Consider the following 26,643-nt stretch of genomic DNA (forward strand, 5'->3'; position numbering starts at 1 on the left):
GAGGTACTACAAATTCATCCTTACAACTTGTTATTACCACATTGAATACACTTCGAGGGATCTCCTCTCAGGTGTATTGGGTTCCCGCTGTTGATGAATTATGATGGGTTACCAGTCACATCCCCAATCTCAACTTAAGGACTACAGATTGCTCAAGCCCCTTAGTCAGCGGATCAGCTATATTATCATGAGTTCTTATGAACTCTATAGCAATAATCCTATCAGACACAAGACCCCTTATAGACATCAGTATAACTTGGATGTGTCTCTTTATCTTAGCATTATACTTCACACTTCTTATCTTGTTGATAGTTGTACGGCTATCATAATGAACAGAAATGGCAGGAAGCGGCTTGCTTACTACAAGTAACATAGACATAAGCCCATGGAGCCATTCAGCCTCCATCCTTGTGGCATCAAGTGCACACAACTCAGCCTCAAAAATAAACCGAGTAATCAAAGTCTGTCTAGAAGACTTCCAGGACACTGCTTCACCCGCAAGGGTAAACACATATCCAGTTACTCTATTGGAACCAGATTTCTTAGCTATCTAACTTGCATCACTGTACCCCTCAAGTACCCCCAGAAATCTCCGATAATGCAAGTCAAGAGAAACAGTTCCCCTGAGATATCTAAGAACTCTATCCAGTGCCTCCTAATGAGTCTTGTTTGGACAGCTTGTATATCTAGCTTACTTAGACACAGAATACGAAATATCTAGTCTAATCACATTAGCAAGATATTGCAAACTCCCAATAATCTTAGAATACCTTAACTGAGACACAGGAACTCCTGAACTATTCTTGACTATGGCAACTTTTAAATCATATGGTGTACTAGAGATTCTATAATTTGAATAATCGTACTTCTCAAGTATAGATTTCTCTATATAATGAGACTGTGACAATGTTATTCCATCAGTTGACTGAGTCAACTTGATCCCAAGAATCACACTAGCCTCACCCATATCCTTCATTTCAAAGTGTCTCTTCAAGATACTCTTTGTCTCGTTAATAATCTCAATATTGGTTTCAAACAACAGAATATTATCTACATACAAGCACACAATCACAAAGTCATTACCTCTAACCTTATAGTAGACACACATGTCACTTTTATTAACTAAAAACTTGAAGTCTAAAACAATTTCATCAAACTTTTTATGCCAGTCTATTGGTGCTTGTTTAAGGCAATAGATGGACTTGACTACTCTACATACTTTCCTCTCATTACCCGAAGCAACAAATCCTTCAGGCTGGTCCATATAAATCTCTTCTTCAAGGTCACCATGAAGAAAAGCTGTCTTTATATCCATTTGATGGATGATAAGACCATGTACGAAAGCTAATGCAATAAGCATTTTGATTGTTGTCATTCGGGCAACAGGAGAGTATTATCAAAATAGTCGATGCCTTCCCTTTGCCTAAAGTCTTTAGCAACTAGCCTAACCTTGTACTTATCTATTGAACCATCAAGGTTTAGCTTCCTCTTGAAAATTCATTTACATCCAATAGTAGAACACCCAGGAGGGAGATCAACTAACTCACATATTATGTTAGAAACAATAAAGTCAATTTCACTCTTCACAGCGCCTTTCCAATGTCTTGACTCTAAAGAATCCATGGCTTGATGAAAAGTTAAAGGCTCATCCTCGACATTGTAAATGATAAAATCACTTCCAAAGTCCTTGACTGCCTTGCACGCTTACTCCTTCTAGGTTCCTCTACTTCATTAGGAGTAGAGCTACTACCAGGATCCGCCCCCACATTTATCATCTTTTCCACATGATCAGGAATAGAATTCGATGTGTGAGTGGGATCATCCTCAGAATTACCCAAAGGTATAACAGTCTTCATAGGGAACACTTCCTCAAAGAAAGTTGCATCACGATACTCAACTATCGTATTCGCCACAATATCATCTATGTCAGATTTTAATACTAAAAATTCCATAGCAGTAGTGGTTTCAAGATAGCCTAAAAAGATACAAATAACAGCTTTCAGACCTAGTTTCTTTCTCTTGTGTTTAGGGACAAGCACATTGGCAAGGCACCCCCATACACGAAGATAACTCAAACTTGTCTACGCTTTCTCCATAATTCATAAGGTGTCTTGTCCATATGTTTCAGAGGGACTCTGTTCAGAATATGGCACACCGTATTTAGAGTCTCTCCCCACATGTACTAAGGCAACCCAGAATTAATCAGCATATTGTTAATCATGTCTTTAAAAGTTCTGTTTTTTCGCTCTGCCACCCCATTAGACTCAGTGTGTATGGTGGAGTAACCATTGCTTGCGCAAAATTCATTAAACAAGGTACTCATATACTCATCACCTCTATCAGACCTCAAACATTTATGTACTTTGCTAGTTTGTGTTTTGGCTTCATTTTTATACATAATGAATTTATCTAGTGCTTCATCCGAAGTAAATAAACATAACAATATCTACTACAATCATCTATAAATATAATAAATATCTACAGTTATCTTTAGTCAACACGCCACTAAATTCACATATGTCAGAGTGAACTAAATCTACCAAATATAAATCCCTAACAACATTATGAAGAGGTTTCCTTGTTTATTTAACAGTTACACACACTTGACACTTAGATTTATTATCAATGGCATGCTTTGGAATCAACTCTAAATTCATCATATTCTTTAGAGCACCAAAATTTAAATGACCAAGTCGTAAGTGTCACAAGTCAGATGATTTAACATAATTAATAGAAGGTGCAACACTATAATTAATAAAATCTCCCAAAACGGGTTCAACATTTATTAAAAATAAACCATCAGAGAAGTAACCCTTGTCAAGAAAATGTACTTGTATGATTAATAACTACTTATCACACTTTAAAGAAAGTTCAAAGTCATTCTTAACTAAACAACTTCCACTTATTATATTTCTACGAATAGAGGGAACATGATGCACTCCAGTGAGAGATAGAATCTGCCAAGAAGCAAACTTCAGGTCCACGTTTCTGTTAACACTAGAACTTGTGCAGCACTAGCATTCCCCATCGTCACTGTCACTCCATGACTCTGTTAATAAGATACAAACAAACTAATATCAGCACAATTATGCATATTAGCTCCAGTATCAATCAACCACTCATGTGACAGATAAGTGAAAAGTAGTACAGGGTTGTAAGTAACATACTCGTCATCGGTTCCAGAGACAACAACCTCACCAACGACCATGTTAGCTACAGGCCCACTCGTGGTTCCAAGTCCAAGCATAGTATTTTCTTGAGCTACCACTCCAGCTTTCTTAGGTTTCTTACTAGAACAGTCCTTGCTCCAAAGACCAACCTGTCCACAAGACCAACATGGTTTGTTTGCCTTTGGTTTCTTAGCCTTGTTCTTTTCAAGTTTAGTGTTAGCCTTCTTAGTAACTACCATTATTTTCTGTCCTACAGTCACTACATTCACCTTCAAGCTCCCATGTTCAGCAGACATCACATGTCCTTGTTTGGAGTTGTGCTGCTCTTGCACAGAGATGTCCAACATCAAGTTAGTCTAAGTGATCTCTCATTTTTGTCTTTTCATGGAGAGAGCAAACTCTTCCCAAGACTTAGGGAGTTTTTCAATAACAGACATAACTCGAAACTCCTCAGGTAAGACCATATCGGACTCAACCAAAGCATGAACCAACATCTCAAACTCAAGAACCTATTCAGTCATGGATTTTCGATCCACCAGTTTAAACTCAAGGAACCTAGCCACAGAATACTTCACAAATCCTTGAGAATCAGTATTGTGGGTTTGGTCCAGCTTATCCCATAAGACCTTAGCAGTATAGTCATCTGATGAATAAACATCAAACAAGGTGTTAGTCAATGCTGCCAAAATGGCTACCCTAGCCGCCTCATCCTTCTCAGCCCATAAAGCATAAGCCTTAACAGATTCAGCTTTCTCTTTATCCAACACGGGAGGATCATACTGCACCACTGGCCATAGACCCTTAATCATTAACCAGAGCTTCATCTTTTTCTGCCAACGAGAAAAAGAAGCTCTGCCACTAAATTTATCAGGCATGCCCGATAAATCAATTGGCTGGGGAAAACGATACGTGGTCCAATCAATGGATGCAGTAACATCAGAACCAGAACCAGTCACAACAGTTTTCTAAACATCAGCAGTTTCGATAACCATCTTGCTAATTACACTATTTAACAAATAATCTCTTCAAGATTGTTGAGTATATTTACTAACACTACACGCAACAATGTGACAGTTATATAATCAGGATTAAGCAAGAACAGGAAATAAACCAAATAACGAAACAAAACACGAAGGCAAATAATAAGATTAATTAGTAACTGAATTGACAAAGAGAGATAAGAACAATTATCTCTAACAGAAGCTTTAATAAATCTGGAAGAGACAATAACAGCTGAGGCGCCTAGCCTTCGAGAAGTCTAGACTGTTCTTGGACTGTTCTTGAAGAGATTATTGCCCCACTTACGTTGTGTTGGGTTGTAGCAATATCACTTACAGGATACAACAACTTAGAGTACTTCGTCCACAGATACGTAGCACTCAACAGCGACCCATACCTTAGTTCTCCCACAAAACCTATGTTATGATCTGTATATTATGGAGGAGAGAAAAAGAGAGAAATAACAGGTAGGGTTTCACAAGTCTGAGTGATTCAGTCTTTCGCTTCAAATTCAAAAACCTTAGGCTCCCAACGGTTAATCCGCACCCTATAATCCATACCATTTTTACTAGGCAATGGAACTGGTTTTAACATCTTATTATTCAATTGGAACGATATTTGTCCACTGCTACCGTTGAAATACCGTACCTTTTTATAACAGGGCCACTTGTTCTAATGTTGTAGCGATGGTGGAAAATCACAACTCTTTCATCTGCTTCATTAGATTGAATCTCTCTCCAAGAATCAGATTTTGTGGAATAAAGCTCCACTCGTACTCTTAATTGTGTCCAATAATGGTCATGATTGTGATAAAAGAATATGATCCTTAAAATTGTGTAGTCATTAGAGATAGAATCAAAATAAAATCCCTTGCAAACCAAAGGCACCGTATATTCTTTGATTTTAAGAGAAGGGATTTTTTTGCCCTGCTTGCTTAACAGGTTCCAGAGGTAATACCAAATTTTCCCACGTTACAACTAGAGGTGCCGAAACGATCGCTATTCGGCTCGTTAAAAAATTGTATAATTCGGCTCGCCACATGCCGGTTCGTAATTCGTTCAAACCGTATATTTTAACGAACCGAACACGAATTCAATTTACTGAAACCGGGACCATCCCGTAACCGAACCGGCCCGTTACACTTTATTCGCCAGCGAGTCGCTCACACGCGAGGCCCGTTCGGCATGCGGTTAACCGCTCAGCCCGCGAGTGAGACGCGCCTCCCAGCCCAGCACAACGGTAACCTGGCTTCACTCTTCTCTGCTACTGCTACACTGCACCTATATATATAATCCCGCTCTTAAATCTCTCTTCACCCTTAAACTCTCTCGCCTTTCTCACTTCAACTCCGGCGAATATAAGTTTTTACTCTCGGTCTTTTTAATGTTTTACAACTCAATTTTTTCTCTTCACTGCAACTCACACAAGCCTTCCTTTTCACATTCACAACAACAATTTGAAGAAGCAAATCACAAGTCACGAACCATCTCAGACGAGCTTAAAAAAACAATTGAAATACTTTTGAAAAATTACGTCAACTTCGGAACCAAAATAAAAATAAAATAGAAAAATAATTTGTTAATGACTGAACAAGGAAAAAGAAAAAGAAATTCCGGATAATAATTTTAAATAATAAAATTAGTGATTGATTTGATAGACCATGTGCTCACCTGAATCTGCTAGTGTTATGCTAAGTCATTAAATAAACAATTAAATTGCTCAACTGAGTCAGTAGGCTAATTCGTTTATTCGCTAATTCACGAATAACCGTGAATAATTCGCACAACCACGTTAACCGCACAATTCGTCCTATTCGCGATCCGTTCTCGGTTTTCTATTTTCATGGTTCGGCCCGAACCGGCACGGCTCGTTGTTCTTAACGATCCATTCACGAATATAACTTTGATCTAACCGGCCAGGAGATAATTCGGCCCGTTACGCTCAGCCCGATCGTTTGGCCACCTCTAGTTACAACTTACGAAGTTACTTTACAAAAAATAAATCAAGTGTTTCTGAGTTTATTCTCTGTCGTCACAGATTCTAGATTCGATCACCGCTCATCTTAAAAATTTATGAGAACAAGTACTTATTTATAAGATTATAAATCATATTTATTAAAAAAAAAGTTAAGAGGTGGTCATGACAAGTTGATGGTGGGCGATACCAAGCTGCAGACCAAGCTTAAACTTGAGACGAGTGTACTGTTTTTGACTCACGTGGTTGTCATCTCGTCTCATAAATCTGTTGTCTACTTGTCTTAATATCCCAGCTCACTTGCTGTCTAAAACGAAAACTATTTCCTTCTAAAATAACAATGGAAACCCGTAAATTGAAAAATCATACTAGTGACACTGTTTTGATAGTTAAGTTTTAAATTTGCAATTGAAAGTTTATATTCAATATGCATCAAACTTTTTAGTAACGACTAACTTACGACCCGTGCAAAATAAGGATATTTATTAGTATTTTTATTTAATATATAATTTTAATATAAATGATTTAATATTAAATTTTAACTATTAAATTATTTTTTATTCGGAGTGTGTCTGATTTTGTAGAATGATTAGCTAACGTAGTTGAAAAAGTGGTGGATGACGATACATTGATTTTTTGTGTTAAATGTTTGGTTGGATCATGGGTTATGGATTCAGGTGCATCATGTCATGCTAGGTTGAATCATGGGTTATGGATTCAGGTACATCATGTCATACTACCCCTTGACAGGATTTAATATTCAATTTTAGAGTTGAAAATTTTAGTAAAGTCCGTCTTGCTGATGATGGGACTTTGGATATTGCGGGCATGGGAGATATCAACCTCAGAACCTCTTTGGAAACTAGTTGGACGTTGAAAGATGTAAGGTACATTCCTGAACTAAAGAAGATGTTGCTATTTGTGGGTCAGTTAGATAAGGAAGGGTATCGCGTTACTTTCGGAGACGGACAGTGGAATGTTATAGTGGAGAGAAAAATGGGACTTTGTACATTGTTGACCAATTTAACTATGAAGCAAATGCAGTTGCTAATGAGATTGGGTGTTCAACTTTGTGGCACCAAAGGCTTGGTTATAGGAGTGAAAAGTGTATGAAGCTGTTAACTTCGAAGGGAAAGATTTCAGAGTTGAAGAATGTGAAAGTTGGGTTCCGTGAGCCATGTATTCTTGGAAAGCAGAAACGTGTTACTTTTGTAAAATCAAGGAAGACCCCCAAGGCTAAGAAGTTAGAGCTATACAGATGTATATGGTCCGACAACAATTGTGTCGTTGGGTGGATCTCGCGACTATGTCACTTTCATTGACGATTCCACAAGAAATGTATGGGTTTAATTTTTGAAGAATAAATCATATGTGTTTATTAATTTCAAGAAGTGGAAGACTAAAGTTCAAAATCAGACCAGTTTGAAGTGAAGAGTTTGATGTAGTATAATGGCGGTGAATACAGTAGTGATGAGTCTAAAAGCTATTACGCAGAATTTGGGATTAGAATAATTAAAACTATTCCAGAGACACCACAGCAGAATGGTATTGCAGAACGCATGAATAAAACCTTAAATGAGAGGGCCAAGAGTATGAGATACATGCAGGATTGCCAAAGATATTTTGGGCAAATGCAATTAGCACGGCAACATATATCATAAATAGAGGACCTTCCAGTCCTTTGGGGTTCAAGATTTCTGAAGAAGAGTGGCAAGAAAAGGAAGTAAATTTTTCACACTTGCGAGTTTTTGGTTGTGTTTATTATGTGCGTGTTAAGGATTCTGACAGGGACAAGCTTGATCCGAAAGTAAAGAAGTGTATCTTCATTGGTTATGGCTCAGATGATATGGATTACCGTTTCTGGGATGAACTGATAAAGAAGATTGTTAGAAATAGAGACGTTACTTTTAATGGGAATGCAATGTATACGGATAATCTTACAATCCATTATGAGTTCACAAAGGAATAACCTGAGAAAGAGGAAGCAGTGCTTGAAGATATTACAGAAACAGATCTTGCAGGAAATAGTGGGAGTTCGGAGAATGTTGATGACATGTTATTAAAGAGATCAAATATGAGGGAAATCAACAAACTAAAGAGACAGATGTTTGAATAGTTTGAGATGAAATATATGAGTGCAGCAAAACAGATACTTGGTATGAGCAACATAAGGGATATAGCTGAAGGTACTTTGAAATTATCTCAAGAGAAGTATGTCGAGAAATTATTGTAGTAATTTAGTCTAGGATGTGAAGACTGTAAACCATTGGCGAGTTATTTTAATCTCACAAAGAAGCAATCACCTAAAACGGATGAAGACAGGAAAGATATGGCTAAAGTTTATTATGCGTCTGCAATTGGCAGTTTGATGTATGCAATGGTGTGTACAAGGCCTGACATTGCTCATGCACTGGAAATTGTTAGTAGGTTTATGTCTAATCCAGGAAGAGATCATTGAGAAGTAGTCAAGTGGTTGTTACACTACTTGAAAGGCACATCTAAGGTTGTACTATGTTTCAGTTGAAAGATGTTTTCTTAAAAGGGTTCTCTGATGCAAATTTGGGTGAATGTTTGGATATAAAGAACAGTACAACGGGTTATAGTTTCACTTTGGGTGGCACAACAGTTAGTTGGATTTCTCGACTTCAAAGAAGTGTTGTTCTTTCAATCACAGAAAAAGAATATATAGCTATCTCTGAAGCTAGCAAGGAGATGATTTGGTTGAAGAATTTTCTTGAGGAGTTGGGCAAGAAACGGGTGGACAGTGCTTTGTATAGTGACAGTCATATAGCTATTCATCTTACGAAGAATCCCGGGTTTCATGCTAGGACGAAGCATATCTAGCTGATATATCACTTTACAAGAGAGTTGATATGCAATGGTACTTTGTCCTTCAAGAAAATCATTGGTTCGAAGAATCCTGCAGATATGTTGACTAAGGTGGTTACCAATGAAAAGTTGAAGTTTTACCTAGTTTCAACTGGACTTTAGAGTTAGAGGATGAAGAGGCACTGCACTAGTTAGAGTTATTGATTGAAGTGTTGATTTTACAAAATTTACAAGAGTTGAGTGAAAATATGGTCAGACTCCAAGTGGGAGATTTTTGGATTTGTGGGGTCTATTAATTATTCAGATTAGTTTATGGATTAGTCTACTTATCAGATTTGAACTATAATTTGATTTAGGCTCAGTTTTTTCTCTTATAAAAACTCATGTAATTGTAAAATATAACACAACAAATTGTGAGAGATCGATATGAAATTAGTGCGGCTTGTGGAGTAGTAATTTATGAACCACGTAAACTTTTATCTTGTGTGATTGTCGTTTATTTTCTTGTTAGTGTTTATTCATTTTGGGTTTTACTTTCGTTGTTGTATACTCAACAATATCACATGAGTAAATGTCCACAACTCCTATTCTTGCCTTAAGAATTGATTGAACTAGAAGATAAGAATCAGTATAAAGTTGAATTAAGCAATTACCAATGGGACTTGACTTGCACTGGTTGTATAGATAGTACAGTGCGTTCCTTTCAGCTTCTAAGGGTGAGTTAGCTTTTGACTTGCCGGAAATTGAGTAAAGGACTTTCAAGTCTTTACTAGCTAAGATCCCGCTAATACCACATTAGAATGTCACATACAACATACAGTAAAACCTCTATAAATTAAAATCATTGCAACCGGTAAATTTTATTAATTTATAAATATTATTAACTTATCGAGGTTACATATACATTGTCGCTATTATATCGGGATCAAAAATTTGTATTGAAAATATTAATTTATAATAAATATTAATTTATCGATAATTAATTAATAGAGGTTAAACTGTACTTCAAATTCCACCATATAGGTCCTTGAATATGTATTTATTTACTAAAAAGAAGAAAAGCTCTACTTGGATTAACCGACCAGGGTAGTTCTAGATCCTTATAAATACCACCAATGATTAAAATTTACTCAAATAATCTAATCTTCGATAAGAGTTGCATTTTATCTGCTGAAGTCTTGATATCTTGAAAAAGATATTCATTTCTTCCCAACCATAATATCCAAAGACTAGCACTCAGTACCAAATTCCATACTGGTTTGAGTTTGACTCTTGAATAAAATCTCCTTACAGATCATTGTAAAGGATGATTGACTGTTCTTATTCAGACTTTCACCAGTTTAATAGTTTAGACTATGCATATTATAAATCTTATTGGTATAATTATTTCTAGACCTTATTTAAGGACTACCTCTAGTTGTATGACCACAGATCACCCTTCTTTAGCCACCTCCTACTTCTGTAGGATAAATTATCTGAGCTTTTTTGTGAATTGTGTGAAAAGATTTAGAGAAAAATAGAATTAAAGAGAGGTAGGATCCTTCCTGGCAAAAGGAGAGTTGGATGAGAGATAGAATTTAGTAATCCTTGTGACGAAACTTTGACTATTAAAAGTCATGAACTGTATGGTGTGAGGAGTAGCGAGACTACTTTTAAGGAATAAAGAGATTAAGTGTTACTTGTTTTTTTTGCAGGTGTACAGAGTACACTTGAAACAGCTGTTGAACAACAGTCTGTTTACCCTCGAATAAACTCTGATGTACCAAGTGCAACTAGTCTCCCTGCAGGTATAAGTACTGATACTTTTTTGCAGTCCATTCAATCTACTATTCCACCACATGTAGTAATCACTATTTTTAGTGAAAAACAATCCATTCACTCTACTATTCCACCACCTGAAGTAATCCCTGTTGCTGACAACATAGTAGCACAACAGTCCATTCATAAAGTTTCATCCAATTCAGGGTCACCACAGTACTTTAGAGGAACTGAAGTTCTGTAAGTAAATTTAGAAGCTCCAGTTCATTTATCTACAATTCTTGAAGATGTGGAGTTAACTGTTGATGATTTTGAAGCTTCTGGATCACATACTGTACCAATTTCTGATTATATCTTACATGTTGAAGCTGGTGTTGAAGTTAAGCAGATAGTTCAAGATCCAGTTGCAGAGGGAGAATCTAATGATGGTGAAAAAGCTAATATTTCTAATATTCTTATAGATTCTGAGGATGATCTTTTCTTCCCTGAAGATATGCCTACTCATGTAAGGTAACAGAAACTAAAAGAGTTAGATGTCAAGAAGAAGCGAGATTATTTTGATGCTATCTGGAATGCTAAATGGAAAGATGATACATATCCTATTTCCAAAACACATGTTATTGAACATCTGAAAATAGCTGAACAGAGAATTCAAAATCCTGATATACTGACTCATCTAAAAGCATCAACTCTAGTTGTCAGATTCTTACATACAGCTCAAGAAGCAACTACTTCTCAAATCATTCAGATCAAAGAATCATTAATTGCTTCATGGATGACTACTCATCAGGAAATTCAGAAGAAAATTGCACCAATTGTTGCCAGACAATCTACAATTGAAACCAATCAAGTTAGATTGGAAGCTAAACAAGTTCAAATATTTGATCAACTTACAGAGGTACATAATTCAAAGGAGCTTATTCTTTCTCTATTGCTTAGTGATGATGCCAAAAAGGGGGAGAAAATTATTCAATCTAAATGCAAGCAGCTGACATTGACAAATACTGATGATGAAAATCCTGATGGAGGTAATAAGGGGGACAGAAGGATAGTGAAAGGAGAAGAGGTGAAGAGCTAGTTGGAATTAGTGGTTCATCAAAAGAAATCACTATGTCTCAATCTAGACAAGGTGGAGAAAGTGAAAGAAGAGTTAGAGAACTAACTGTGACTACAACAACGCAACAAACTTTACAAGTCACAATTGTTGATGAAGACCAATGTATTCTGGAGATAGAAGCTGATGCAGAAGCAAATCGGTATCTTCAAACTCTGAAAGTAAAAGGAAGAAAGACAACTTTATTCTACAAGGATCTAAAGATTCAAGCATTTGACTCTGAGGTGAGTAGAAGAATTTTTGAAAGAGAAAATCCTGGAGTTGATCTAGAACAGCTAAGGCAAATGGAGGAAGACTTCAAGAAATCCATGAAGATAGTAAATACTGATACTGCTGTTATCTCTCAAGATATATATGAAGATGATCCTTCTAACAGACCAACCAAAGCTGTAGTCATAAGGGAGGTAAGTTACGCAGAGGGTGAAAGATCTCTTAGATCTCAAGCTATCTTAACTGCTGACAGAAAGTATAAAGGAAAGAGAAGGTAGGAGAGAAGTCAAAGCTTTCAAAGCCTAAAGCCAAAATTGTTGCAAAGAAGAAATCAGTATCTACAAATAATGATAGATCCAATCTATACAGTTGCTAAATCATTTAATACTGATGAAATTGCTGAAGAAGAAGAAGTCAGTCAAGCTCACCAAAGAAGGAAGATTTATGGAGCTGACTGGGCTGAAAAATTGAAATTAACCTCTGACATTGCTCAAGTTAATAAAAAAGAAGCTATTATTCAACCAATCACAACCTTTATTCTACTCATGTTGTTGATTTCTCAAACTCAATTCAAGCTAACTTATCAAATTCTGAAGACATAGTCTCTAATAAGCCAGAACTTACTTTTGAAAAAAAGAAGAAGCTACTATGGGGAAGCAAGAAACCAACACCTAGAAGAAATTCTTCTGAAACATTAAAGAAGATTTACAGTGGAAGTTCTCACTCTAGAAAACCTGGAATCACAAGTGGTCTTGGAAGATTAAATGTTGATCCATTTGTAGAAGATGTTTTCACTTTAAGAAAGCATTCTAATTTGACAGAAATTGGAGACAATGTGATGCTTGAAGACTTACAGAAGATCATATCAGTGCAAATTGTTATTGATTGTGTTGAAGAGAAAATGATTTATTTTCTAGAGTCTTGGAGAAACTTAAGGTTGACTCAAGAACAGTTAAGGGACAAACCATGGCAGGAATTGGAACTTATTACTACAATTCTCAGGGTAACTAATTCTGTAACTGTCCGATGGTCTGCATTCATAAAGAACCTGATACAATGAAGTAGAGAGGAATGCCTTACAAATTTAACTACATTCCAAAGTACATTGATCAAACTGAATATGTTGTTGATATGCCTATTGAAGGAGCCAAGATAGAAATGAGTCTAGGTACTAGAGTTTTAACCTTTAATCCTGATGGAAAGAAAATTGGGTTTCTGGAGCTGGATGATATATCTCTTGGAAATTCGAATGTACATAATCTCAGGGCTGCCATCTGTCATAATGATGAATTAACATATGAACTGAAAGAACATAAACAGAGGATGCAATGGAATTTGGATGTAATGGAAGAAAATTTGCTGAAGAAGTTTCTTGAAGATTTTTCAGACTGTGTTAGAGTTCAGAATAAAGAGTGAAGTCTGATATTCACTTAAGTAAGAATGAATATGTTTACTTGATTACTGCATTTAGATAGTTTTGATATCATCAATTGGAACTTGTACATATTTCCATAATTCACAAGTTGGGGGAGATTGTTAGATATAATTAATGATATCTGGACAGAAACTATCAGAAGTTCTTATCAGGACTTATATCAGTATTTATTGAAGAGTGATGTCATCAGTACTTACATCAGTACTTGATGATCAACAGATGATGTCATCAGGATTCGTCACCTCAGTAGATATTCAAGGAGAAAAAGGAAAGTATGAATTCAAGACGGTGAAGGACTTTATCTAAGAAGCAATCATACATGGATAGGTTTCCTTATTGTAATAGAATAGGATTCCTTATTTGATTGTGTAACTGTGCTCTATATAAAGCACAAATTAGGTTCATGCTATAAGCATTGCGAACATTATTATATCATTCGCATAACCTAGCAGATCTCACGAATATTTGTTCATCCTTTTGAGAGAGTACGTTTATAATCGATTTTTATCTGTTAATATAAAAATTATTGATTATGTTGAAGCTTTGTCGAATTATTTGAATAAACTGTATTCACCCCCTATAGTTAATTACGGACCTAACATGAGTAAATATCTTCCATTCCTCTACGTGCATCTTTATATTGACTTATTAAAGAAATGTATAAATTAAAAGTATATAACTGAATAAAAGGTGTACTCTTGAATACGTGCGAGGTAAAAATAATGACTTGCCTTGGATTTTTATTAAAAGTCATTCAATTTAATCAAAAGAACAATGCCAGAAGGTATCAGGCTACTCAGATTGCTACCATGGATCGGTCTTCCATTAGCAAGTTTTGACGTCAGTTAGCAAGCATAAAAATACCAGAATACCTCAAACATAGATAAACAACTAGCTGGTATCTCATAATTTTTCAATATTTGTCCAGTTCTTTATGAAATCAGGGATCTTTCCTGTGAAAACGTTATCCACGGTCCGACTGCATATGTTAGGAAATAAATCTTATAGCTATTATTAATATAAAAACAAAAGAGAAAGAGAGAAAAATGACAAAAATTTATGAACTCACAAGTCAACTTTGCAAGAGTGACAGGAAACTTCCCTGTAAAATTATTTGAAGAAAGAATTCTTGATAAAAAAATCAGAGATTTAATTATTCGATAGAAGATATAATGTTAAGGTGTAAAATGACACTAGAAAACTTGTATCCCTTTATTTGACGGATACCATGTTAAGTTAAAACTCCCCTAAGGTCCGGATAGCTGATTGTACTCTAGAACTCTGCCAAGAACATATTAATAATATTCAAAACATTAAATTATGCAAAAAAAATCAAATGTCCATATAAAGAAAGTAAAACAATGAGTATACAATTGTTCTAGTGTAGTGTTAGTTCCAAATTATTTTGAAATTTTACCGGTCAAGCGATTCATGTACTATTTTTATAGTTCTATAAATTTGGAAGCTGTTCAAGTACTGCAAATTTGGAAGTTGTTCAAGCAGGGAAACCAGCTCACCCGATAGATTTGAATTTCCAAGATCTTTACATTAGAAAATTTCAAAACCGCTGTTATATGTTGCCACAAATTGCAGCAGAGATAAAATATTTAAAAAATGGTATGCTACTTAAAAGAGTGATTAGGTGGCTTACACTCTTGTAACACTTTTTTCATTGTTGCAAGTAACATGAAACCAATCACAAGGATTTGCAAAGGTTGCATCCCAACTTTGCAAAACCTTGTTATATAGGATCGTCTAAGTTGTTCTTCAACGCAGTCAAAGCATCATCTGATGTACGGAAAGAATCAAACACATTAATAAACTCCAGTAACAAAAAATGATAAGATTATGAACAATTTTTATCAAGATTAAGCCTAAAAAATTAAGACCATTAGCTGTAAATCAAAATAGTTTATCAAGATTGCACTTTCATTAACCTCGATCCTCTAGCAGAATTTACAGATTATCATTAAGTCTCACAGTATCACTTGGGTGTTCTAGTTTTGAATTGTATGCAGTCCTAGAAATAATTAGAACTTTTAAGAAATTTATGTGCATGCATGATATAACAACAAACTAGATATACAGATAACCTAATTAAGCTGATAAGCTTAGTAGCTCAACAGACCTTGATCAAGTTATGATTCTGAAATTGCAATAAAGAAACGATATTACTAAAATGCACACTTTCAGCATTAGCAGAAATACTTGAGAACTGATTAACCACCAGAATTGAGCAGAAAGCAACAACATTAATCCAGAATACTAACATATCCATCACTATACATGAAACACCTACTATCAATTGCTATATAAAGTAACAAATAGAATACACCTTCTATCAAATGATAAACTAGAAACAGAACAGAAGAATGAGTAGTTAATTTCACTATACTTGGAAGTGTTGAGAAAAATCTTGGGAACTATAAAAATAGTACATGAATTTGCACTATTCCAGATATTTCAAATTATGATGTGACTTAATAATTTTATTATGTAAACATTACAAAGCAGACCCATATGAAAATTCACCTTATCATCAAACACAATTGCACTCTGTTCTTTATACATACACTCCCGTAGCTTGTTTACAATAAGGTGACTGGTACTCAAGCCAGGTTGACTCCCGGGTCTCTGACTGTAATTAAAGTTCTATTAAAATTTTAGGCATAAGCGACAGTCCCTGGTATAACTTAAAAGTATGATAATCTTAAGTTATCAAAAAGTAATTATGCAGGGGCCTGAAATCAGCAACGAGCCATAGAGGCTTACTCATATAATATAACTTTCGTGTAATACTACCTTAATAGTCGTACAAGAGTCAAAAATCAAAATCAATTCATAATATATCCTTAATTTTAAATTAAATATCATGAATTCATAACAAATTATCTATGTTTTACTAATAAAAATAATGCACTCTGTTCTTTATACATACACCCGCAACTTGTTTACAATAAAGTGACTGGTACTCAATCCAGGTTGACTCTAGGCTCTCTGACTGTAATAAAAGTTCTACTAAAATTTTAGGCACGAGCGGTCCCTGGTATAACTTAAAAGTACAATACTCTTAAGTTATCAACAAGAAGTTATGCAGGGCCTGGAATTAGCAACAAGCCATAGAGAGGCTTAATCATATTATATAACTTCTGTGTAATACTATCTTAATAGTCGTACAAGAGTCAAAAATCAAAATCAATGCATAATACGTCCTTAATTTTTAAATTAAATATCATTAATTCATAACAAATTATCTACATTTCACTAATAAAAATAAGACTCAGTTAATCGATTTTTAAATTACCTTCAATTTCAAATACAGCGAAGCCAAGAAATATTAAATCCTAAAATCAAGTAGTTGTGAGATGTGACCCGCTTATAGACCCAAATAATCAAGTCGAGTTAAGAAACCCACTAGCTAAATCTCCAATTCAGAAACCTTAATTGAAGATGAAGACTCGCTTACATACCAAATAATTATTTAATGATGACAAGATTGAAGACTCAACTCGATTGAAGAGCGAAGACCCGATTGAAGACCGAAGACCCGATTGAAGAGTGTAACCCGATTAAAGACCCAATAATTAGAGAATGATAGAAGACCCAATGATTAAAATGACCCTATTACAATTGATGATGAAGATGAGCTTCCAATTATGAGAGAATGAGATCCAATTTAATAACTGAAGAGAGTGAAATGTAAAGACAGTGAATTGAGTGAAATGTGAGAGACGGGTGAAATCTGAGAGAAGAGAGAATGAAATGTGAGACCTGTTTGACAAAATTAATATTTTTATCAATAAATGCTGAAAATACCAGATAAGTATTTAGAATAAATGCTAATAAAGTGGAAATGGTATTTATATCTTGTGAATCTCAAATCACAATTGAACTCACAATTAAAACTCACAATTAAAACTGTGGTTATGACAGTTGTTGTTCACCAATTATGGGAACCTCTATTTAAATTGGAGAGGATTTGATCAAGATACTGTCATGTATCATGATCTCAAATCCTGTTCTTCTTGCAAAAAACTGACACTTGAATGTGTTATTGAAAGATTTCACAAGATCTTCAGTAAAAACTGATGAAATCCCTGTATTTTTATTGGTGTCATAAAGATATACCTCAACATGTAGTCTCTTACCAACTTAATGTTGTTTCTGAGTGGTGAGCATAATTTTTTATGAACCATGTCACTTGAAATTGGCAACATTTGAGAAATGGATTTAAGTGTTTCATTTGTAAGAAGAAATTGAGATATAAAATTTGTGATTTTGAGATTGAGTGTGAACAACTTCCTTGGAGAGAAAAAGAAAGTTTCAAAGAATTTTGATAGAGAGTAACACTCAAAGATTATAATTCTCGTGAGATCAAAATTAAACCTTTCATAAATTTCTTTTGTAAAATCAGTTTTTGCATGTAATTTGCTCAATCTGTACTGTAGTGAACATATGAACTCAAATAGAGATTAGTCTCTCACATGCACTATTGAAAAACAACTGAAATTAAGCATGCAGTATTAATTAGAATATGAACAATCATTCGAAGTTAAACACAAACAAGACAAGTAACATTCATTCAATTAAGGAAGCAAAGAAGATTAAAGATTTTCATTACTAATAAGAAGACAAGTACAGGATTTAGAATTTTAAGCTAAAATCCTAACATAATCTAACTACTCAGTCTTCTTCTTCTTTTCATCCTCTTCCTTCTTCATCGCTCGGCGATGATAAATCCGCAAGATTGCCGTTGCAAGAGAAATTATATTCTCCTGCAGCTCAAGAGCCTAAATCATACGCCTCTCAGCCTCTTTGGCCCGACGTTCCTCTTCGAGTATGGTCTCCAGTTGAAAGAACTGGAGATCAGTTTGTTGTCAAAAGATAGTTCCTCATAGATTGACGATGGAACGTCATGAGGATTATAGATTTGATGCTTAATCTTGACTCTAAGTCCCCAAGGGTCATAGTAGATATGACCATCTTTCAACTTGAAAGTGAGATAGTAAACCCCACCCTCGGTGCAAGTATAAAACTGGTTTTGGTTCATGGTGAAGATTTAGAGAAGATGAAGAGTTGTGTTATGAAAAATCAGTGAGAAGTTTTGGAAGTGGAGGGTATGAATTTATAGCAGAGGAGATAGAAACTGAAACGACTCTTTGATTAACCATGTAATAATTAAACACATCATATATACACGATTACGCATATCGAGGTAAGAAAAAAGTAATCGCTCTTTTCAGATTCCTATTCCCAATGTAAGTACTCAAGTATCGATGGTTACTTACAGCAATAGCTAACCCATGTAAGTAATTAAAAGATATTCCACTAACTCACTATAAATTAAAAATACTGAATAACCATTTATTTCAAATAATTTCAAAATAATCAATGAAATATAATAGTCAATCAAGGTTTGACCATTATCAGTATTTAATCATGGCTATCAGGATTTATCAGTCAACACTAGTTTGACCAATATCAGAATTTAACAACTACTGTCAGGATCTATTAGTCAAAACAAGTTTGACCACTATCAGAGTTTATACACATAATCAGAGTTTAACATGTAGATACTGAATGAATTTAATTGTATGCTTGCATGGCATCAGAATTTTAACACAATTATAAATAACTAGCAAGTATTGACACATAATGATAAGATACCAGACTCTAACTATCAGTAGTTATTTCTTAATTATCAGAGTTTGAGAATTGTCTTGATATCATTCCCAATTCATTCACCAATCTTGTGAAAGTAGTTTCACGGAGAGGCTTGGTGAATATATCTGCTAATTGTTGATCAGTCGGAATAAAGACCATTTCCACTGTACCTTCTTCCACATGTTCCCTTATGAAATGGTACCTGCTGATATGTTTAGTCATTGAATGTTGCACTGGATTTCCTGTCATTGCAGTAGCACTTTGATTATCACAATATATAGGAATAACATAAAAGTCTAACACATAATCCAGTAACTGATTCTTCATCCATAGAATATGAGCACAACAGCTTCATGCAGTAATATATTCAGCTTCTGTAGTTGATGTGGAAATTGACTTTTATTTCTTGCAATACCAAGAAACCAATATGCCACCAAGAAATTGGCAGCTTCCAGAAGTATTTTTCCTGTCTATTTTGCATCCTACAAAATCAGCATCTGAATATCCAGTTAGCTTAAAATCTGAATCTTTAGGATACCATAATCCCAGATTCATGGTGCCTTTGAGATATTTAAAAATTCTTTTCACGGCTAACAGATGAGGTTCCCTTGGATCAGCTTGGAACCTTGCACCGAGACAGGTAGCATACATGATATCAGGTTTACTAGCAGTCAAACATAGGAGTGAGTCAATCATACCTCTATAATTAGTTATATCTACTGAAAAACCAGTATTTAAATTTAACCTGGTTGCAGTGGTCATAGGAGTTGATGCAGTTGAGCTGTCTTGCATTCCAAATCTTTTGAGCAAAATCCTGGTGTATTTGGATTGATTTATGAAGATCCCTTCATTAGCCTGTTTAACTTGTAACCCCGGAAAATAACTCAATCTCCTATCATACTCATTTGATATCTAGACTGCATTAGTTTTGCAAATCTCTCACAAAGTTTATCATTAGTAGATCCAAAAATGATATCATCAACATATATATGTACTAATAACAAGTCTTTACCATGGTATTTATAAAAGAGAGTTTTGTCAATTATACCTCTTGTGAAACCACTTTCTAACAGAAATAGAGCAAGTATTTCATACCAGGCCCTTGGAGCTGGTTTTAGTACCATAGAGTGTTTTATCTACTTTGGATCAATGAACCCTGGAGGTTGTTCAACATAAACTTCATCTTCGAGTTCTCCATTGAGAAATGCACTCTTTGCATCCATTTGGAATACTTTAAACTTCTTGTGAGCAGCATAGGTTAGAAAAATTCATATTGCCTCAAGTCTTGCAACTGGAGCAAAAGTCTCATCATAATCAATGCCATCTTGATGTGAATAGCCCTTTACAACCAGTCTTACTTTGTTTCTTATAATAATGCCCTCACTGTCAGTTTTGTTTCTGAACACCCACTTTGTGCCAACTACTGATCTATTTTTTGGTCTTGGCACAAGAGTCCAGACTTTGTTCCTTTTGAATTCATTAAGCTCCTCTTGCATTGATGTAACCCAGTCAGCATCTTGAAGAGCTTCTTCCACCTTCTTGGGTTCAGTTTGAGATAGAAAAGAATGGTAGAGACATTCATTTTGAGTGGCTTTTCTGGTTCTTATACCACTGTCAGGGTTTCTAATGATTAGGTCAGGTGTGTGTGACTTAGATCATTTTCTTGCATATGGAAGTTGACTCCTTGAAGAAGAACCTCCCCTCGATACATGAACTCTCTGTTATTTCTTTGACTAGTACCACTATTATGTCCTGATGCTCCCCCTGAATCAGGGTTTCCATTGATATCAGTATTTGACTCATCAGAATTTGAGGAATGAGAATCTGATGATTTATTTACCGATGTTCCTTGATTTAAATCACTTGTAGAAGACTCTGAATTTGAATCATGTTGCTCCCCCTCAACATATACTTTAGTGTTTGAAGAATTTCCACTATCATGTGGATTATCAGAGCTTTAAGTGATATCAGGATTTACTTTATCGAGATCAGGATTTAAGAGTTCAACATATGGTACTTCATTTTCAAATCTCAATTTGTCATGATCATTTGCATCTTCTAGACCTGTAATCTTCTTGTCATCAAAAGATACATGTATGGATTTCATGACTGTTCTTGTTCTCAGATTATAAACTCTTAATGCTTTTGTAGACAATGGATATCCCACAAAAATGCCTTCATCAGCTTTTAGATCAAACTTGATCAGCTGCTCCGGATGAGTTTTGAGAACAAAACACTTACAACCAAAAATGTGGAAGTGCTTCAAATTTAACTTATTTCCCTTCACCATCTCAAATGGTGTTTTTCTATGCCTGTTGATCAATGTTGTATTTTGTGTAAAGCAAGCAGTTTGCTGTTAGGGCGAAATCACGCACTAATATTCACGCAAGTATACGCGTTCGCAAGTAATATAGAATACTTTCTAGTTCGTTCCCTCAGAGACTCAGACTAAGTTATTGTCTAATTTAACTCACTCACCAATGTATGATTACTTCTCAATGTTAAGATAATAACACTTAAAATTGTTGATTAAATATTAACTATAATTAACTACTTAATTAACCACTTAACTAACGCTGCAATTTATCAATAATAAAACACTCATGAGATCACAACTTCATTATTACTTCCTTCTATAGCCATAGTTATTACCTTTAGCATGTGACAGTGATGATATTAATCGAATAACACAAAACTGATAAAAGCCAACTTTCATTGTACTAATACCATTCTACCAACATCCACAATTAAGATAGAAATTGAATAGTCATCAATTATGTTGAGTTCCTATATGTCTACAGAAATTGACAACACAATGATTTAAGCACAAGTTACTCCTTTTGATTACATAGGGCAAATAAAACTGTTAGAGTTACCCACTAATCATGCACAACGTACATGAACCTATGCTAGCATGGCAAGTTCTAAACCTCAAGATCCACTGTCGCTTCACAAGAGATTAACACCCTATCTTATATGTTCGCGACGCACATAAGACGAATACGCACAACCAATACTAGATATCATGCAATCATCACACACTAAAGTATTAAACAATTAACTAAAGAATTCCATAATAAATCCATTGCAACCCCATGATCACGATTAGCCCATAATAGAACTTATCGCCATCATGGGTTCATATGAAATCATGATAAACGAACACAAGAAAATAACAACTAAACTAATTATATTAAAACAGAGTACGTCACAAGAGTAAATAAGTCAAAGCAAGAAAACTAGCATCCAACGTTACAACGAAACAAGAATCACAAGAATATATGCTTCCTCTTCGTTGCTGTGTGCTAAATCGGTCTTCTTCCTTATCTCCTTCGCTTCTTGCAAAACACAATCTAAAACATAATCCCCTCTTAATACCCTGTGAAAAACGTCTCAAATCTACTTATATAATAGTCCCATAAAACTCAAATTACATAGAAGTTGGAAGCCAAACAGAAGTAGAAGTCTAAAATAATATATTATTTTCCCCGACCCTGCGCGGCCGCTCAGCATTTCTGCGCGGGCGCGCAAGGCTGTTGCGCGGCCGCTTAGCATAGCTGCGCGGGCGCGCAGGACCCTACTGGAAAATTTCCAGGTTTGCTCCGTTTCTTCACCGTAATCTGCCCGTTCTTTTCCTCTCGCAATGGTGAACACATGCCAAGGCTTATTCTTGTTGATTCCTCCTCCGAAATGCAACTAATACCCTGAAATGCATAAACACTAGAAAAACGCATCAAATACACAAAATACTTGATTTCAAGACACCAATTTAAGCCATTTTAAGACGTTCTAAGTGATATAAAATGCCACTTATCACACCCCCAAACTTAAATCGATGCTTGTCCTCAAGCGTCACAGACTCAAAAACAAATAAAAATATGCATGAATGCAATCTATATGAAAATGCAACGATCCCCCTTACTACAATTAACCAATCAAATTGTCACGTCTCAACGAATGCAGTTAGACACTAAAGATCAAGAAACTCATGCAAACGGACATACCGCCAGAAACGTGGTGTGTGCAAATGCTTAACAGATATGCTTCGGAACTAGACCAATTACTATGACTAGACTTTCCTCAAGGCAATCCTACGATTATACAAAGAATAAAAATTCTAGGCACAAAGTGATATACAACACTACAAGAACTTTAGAGCTTACTACGGAATCGTGCTTTTTATTTACAACGCAAATGCTTATTTGACCGTGCAGTGAGTGAGGTCCACAAAAGACTTATACAATGGTATCCATGTAACGAGCGTTAGGTTAGCGGATCCCAGACTCTAAAAGCCTTAGGTCACTAGGCACAAAGTCCCCTAAGAACTTAATAACTCGAATACCAAAGAGCCCACCACTACTAGAAAAACGTCAATAGACATCGGTTAAAAACCGATGTCTATGTATGTAAAAATCCGATGTCTTCGTGGGTGATGTTAAAGACCCCCCTATTTAACATCGGTTTTAAACTGATGTTAAATTGAGCATAAAACATCAGTTCCAAGTTTAAAACCGATTTCTATATCTTGATATTAAATTTCCCATGCATATCTAATCTTCATATATCATCATAATATGATATTTTTATCAATTTAAATATATGTGAGCTAAGCAAAATCTTTCAATTTAAACAATAAACTGATGTTACTAGTACCAGTAACAACAGTTTTCATCAAACAACCGATGTTAATAGTACCTTTGACATCGGTTCTTCATTGGTAACTGATGTCTATTTTTGACAAACTGATGTCTATGATGATTAATAACATCAGTTTTTTGTTTCAAGTTTTTTTTTGCTGTAGTCTTTAACATCGGTTTTTACTGATGTCAATGGTCAACTAGAACTGATGTATCAAGCTTTGATAGACATCATTTTTTTATTTTGTAGCAGATGTTTATAGTATTACATTAACACCAGTTTTATGTCAATAAAATGATGATAAATGGCTTTGTTTTAAAATCAGTTGGTTTGTATAAAATGATGTCTGATCACCTGTTTTATCCATGCAAAAATCAGAAACACAGATGCCAAAAAATTGCCAGAAAACCAAGCAATTGCCATTTAACAACCAAATTCAGCTCCAATATTTACCAAACTATCATTCAATCTCCAGCCATCCAAATTAACATCCCAATCTCCAAACATCCAAATTATCATCCCACCATACTAGCTACATAGTTTCAAATCTAAACCACCAAACATGAAGTACTAGACATTCATCCATATTTTCTAATTACTAGTTACAATCCGAATACATGTAACCAAAATAAAGGTGTTTTTCAGATTGCAATATAGGTACCAGTCGCCAAGCTAGAGTCGCCAACAACTACATGATGGATTGGATATAATCAAGCGTCTCATAGCGAACGATGTCAAGGTCCTCCTCTGTATAAGACTTGCGACTCTTGGAGGCCCACTGGAACACAAATATACTTATGTCATTCCTCAACCAACTGAAAAGTAATATTCATACAATTAAGAAAAGTAAAAAATATACCTTGTCTAGCAACTTCATCTCCTGGTCCTCAATTAAATCTTTCATATATCGCATGACCACATATCCACATTCTGTGCCACCTGGTTGTTTAGGGCATCCCTATACATTCCAATAAATTGTTGACAATTAGTGAACGGGGAAGATTAATCATAATTCCATATTTTACAAAAATGAAAAATTAAAAAAATCGACTAAATACTCACAACAAGGTTTTTAATTTTGGGATTCTTGTTTACCCGTCCTTCTTGAGCATTATAAGATCTCACTGCCCTGTAAATGTTATAATTATAAAATACAGTGTCAAATCCGTTAATTACCGATTACATTCAATATATAATTGTAAGTTGAAGTAAAAAATTACCGCATTAAAGCCTTTTCAAGGTCCTGGGGATGAGGATGATGAGGCAATGGATTAAGGATGAAAATTTCTGATTCCCAAAACACAACTAAAATCCAATGTAAACTGTTTTCATTATAAACAAATTAAAGTGAGCAAAATGTAATTTAAAAAATACATATCCGACAATTTTATATACATTATAATTAATTTACCAACAACTATATGACTAATCAAGGCCATACAATATTTTAAAATAGGACGCACAAAAAGAGACATACTTGTAGTTATAAGGCATAAAGTTCATCCGAAGAACTCCATCTTTCAGCCTTTGCACAACATATTCATTAAATTCATCATTCAACTTGTATGTGGACGGATGAAGAAAAGCAAACATCGATGACAAATCTCTACCCGGCCTATCCCGAAACACTGAATACAAATACCTAAAAAATAAAAAAAATACAAATTACATTTTCTGTAAATAGATCATTACTATATAAAATGAGACCAGATTCTAAAAAAGTATAAAAAGAAGCTTACGCCATGTATATTGATATAGCAGACTGTCCAATCATTTTAAACTCTAGCAATTCAAGTATGTTCTCATGAAGCAAATATACAGTTCTTTCAATTCCAAAGATTTGAAAATCACATGGAACCGGTATCGAATTTCCACTTTCCTTCATCACTGTCGATGCAAATTTGTACAAAAGCCTAAAGCGAGGAGGCACATTGTCCTTTGGCTTCACAGAATTAAATGCATTATGCATTCTTTGCACCTCACTCACATTCCGCGCATTTTTCCTTTTCTGTAAATAAATATTTAAGCATATAACCGGTATTATTCACTTTAGTGCAAATTTGTACAACCTCCTAAAAATAATGACACTTGGTTTGTAATTAAATTATATACCTCGGAACCAGTAGTGGAGGTGTATATGATCATGTCTTTGGGCCATGCCAAATGAGAACCGATGGCTTGCTGGACGGTTTCTATCTCACCAACCACAGGAACAGGCACCAAAGCATCGTCCTGGATGCTTCCGTCCACCCCAACACGAACAAACCCTGGTTCTAGAGGCACTCCATGAACCTCTCTACTCATTTCATCTCCGTCATCAAAAACAACACCAAAAGCTACCTTGTTATCAATGCTCTCCACTGCCATTTCACATTTGCGAGGACCCTATAGTTTATAATTATAAATCAAAATAGACACTATTGGCTCAAACAATTTAATAACATGCAATATTATCATAGAAATCAATCAAGTATACACTGTAATTGTATACCTTTTGTCCCGGTGGACCAGGAGGAGGAATAATAACAACAAAATCTGCACCATCTTTATCCTCAACGGTCATCAATTCATCTTCCATCAAATCTTTTGCAACTTTCCTTCTGTTCTTTTGTTCTTGTTCTTGTTCTTTTACCCCAGGACAACTTGCTTTTTCAGACATTGGTGAATGTAGATTGCCCCCAGCAACCAAAGCTTTCAACTCAGCAATTTGCAACTCAAGATTATGAAACTGCTCTTTGGTAACGTGATTTCTTGTCTGTTTCGGTAAATCGAAGTACAATGTTGGAGGTATGAAGTTTCCAACCCCACGAACCCTTCCCGCATGCTCGGGAGTTTCCAATACACTGGTGAGT

The 26,643-nt window shown here is 35.1% G+C and overlaps 2 long non-coding RNA genes across 6 annotated transcripts; both read right to left on the reverse strand.

Annotated features, from left to right (window-relative positions):
* Window positions 1–14,899: 14,899 nt before the first annotated feature.
* On the reverse strand, window positions 14,900–17,285 carry LOC141692610 (uncharacterized). Of its 5 annotated transcripts, none has more exons than XR_012562861.1 (3): window positions 16,960–17,283; window positions 16,022–16,127; window positions 14,900–15,277 (listed from the first exon to the last, which is right to left on the reverse strand). It is a non-coding gene; the product is annotated as an uncharacterized LOC141692610 (long non-coding RNA). The 5 variants fall into 5 exon arrangements; XR_012562859.1 differs by having other exon boundaries at window positions 16,999–17,282; XR_012562857.1 differs by having other exon boundaries at window positions 16,794–17,282.
* A 7,009-nt stretch (window positions 17,286–24,294) lies between these two features.
* LOC141690063 (uncharacterized) lies at window positions 24,295–24,921 on the reverse strand. The gene is made up of 3 exons (XR_012562645.1): window positions 24,854–24,921; window positions 24,651–24,749; window positions 24,295–24,569 (listed from the first exon to the last, which is right to left on the reverse strand). It is a non-coding gene; the product is annotated as an uncharacterized LOC141690063 (long non-coding RNA).
* Window positions 24,922–26,643: the final 1,722 nt, after the last annotated feature.

Source organism: Apium graveolens, chromosome 10 (assembly GCF_009905375.1).
Source record: "Apium graveolens cultivar Ventura chromosome 10, ASM990537v1, whole genome shotgun sequence".
NCBI lineage: Eukaryota > Viridiplantae > Streptophyta > Magnoliopsida > Apiales > Apiaceae > Apium > Apium graveolens.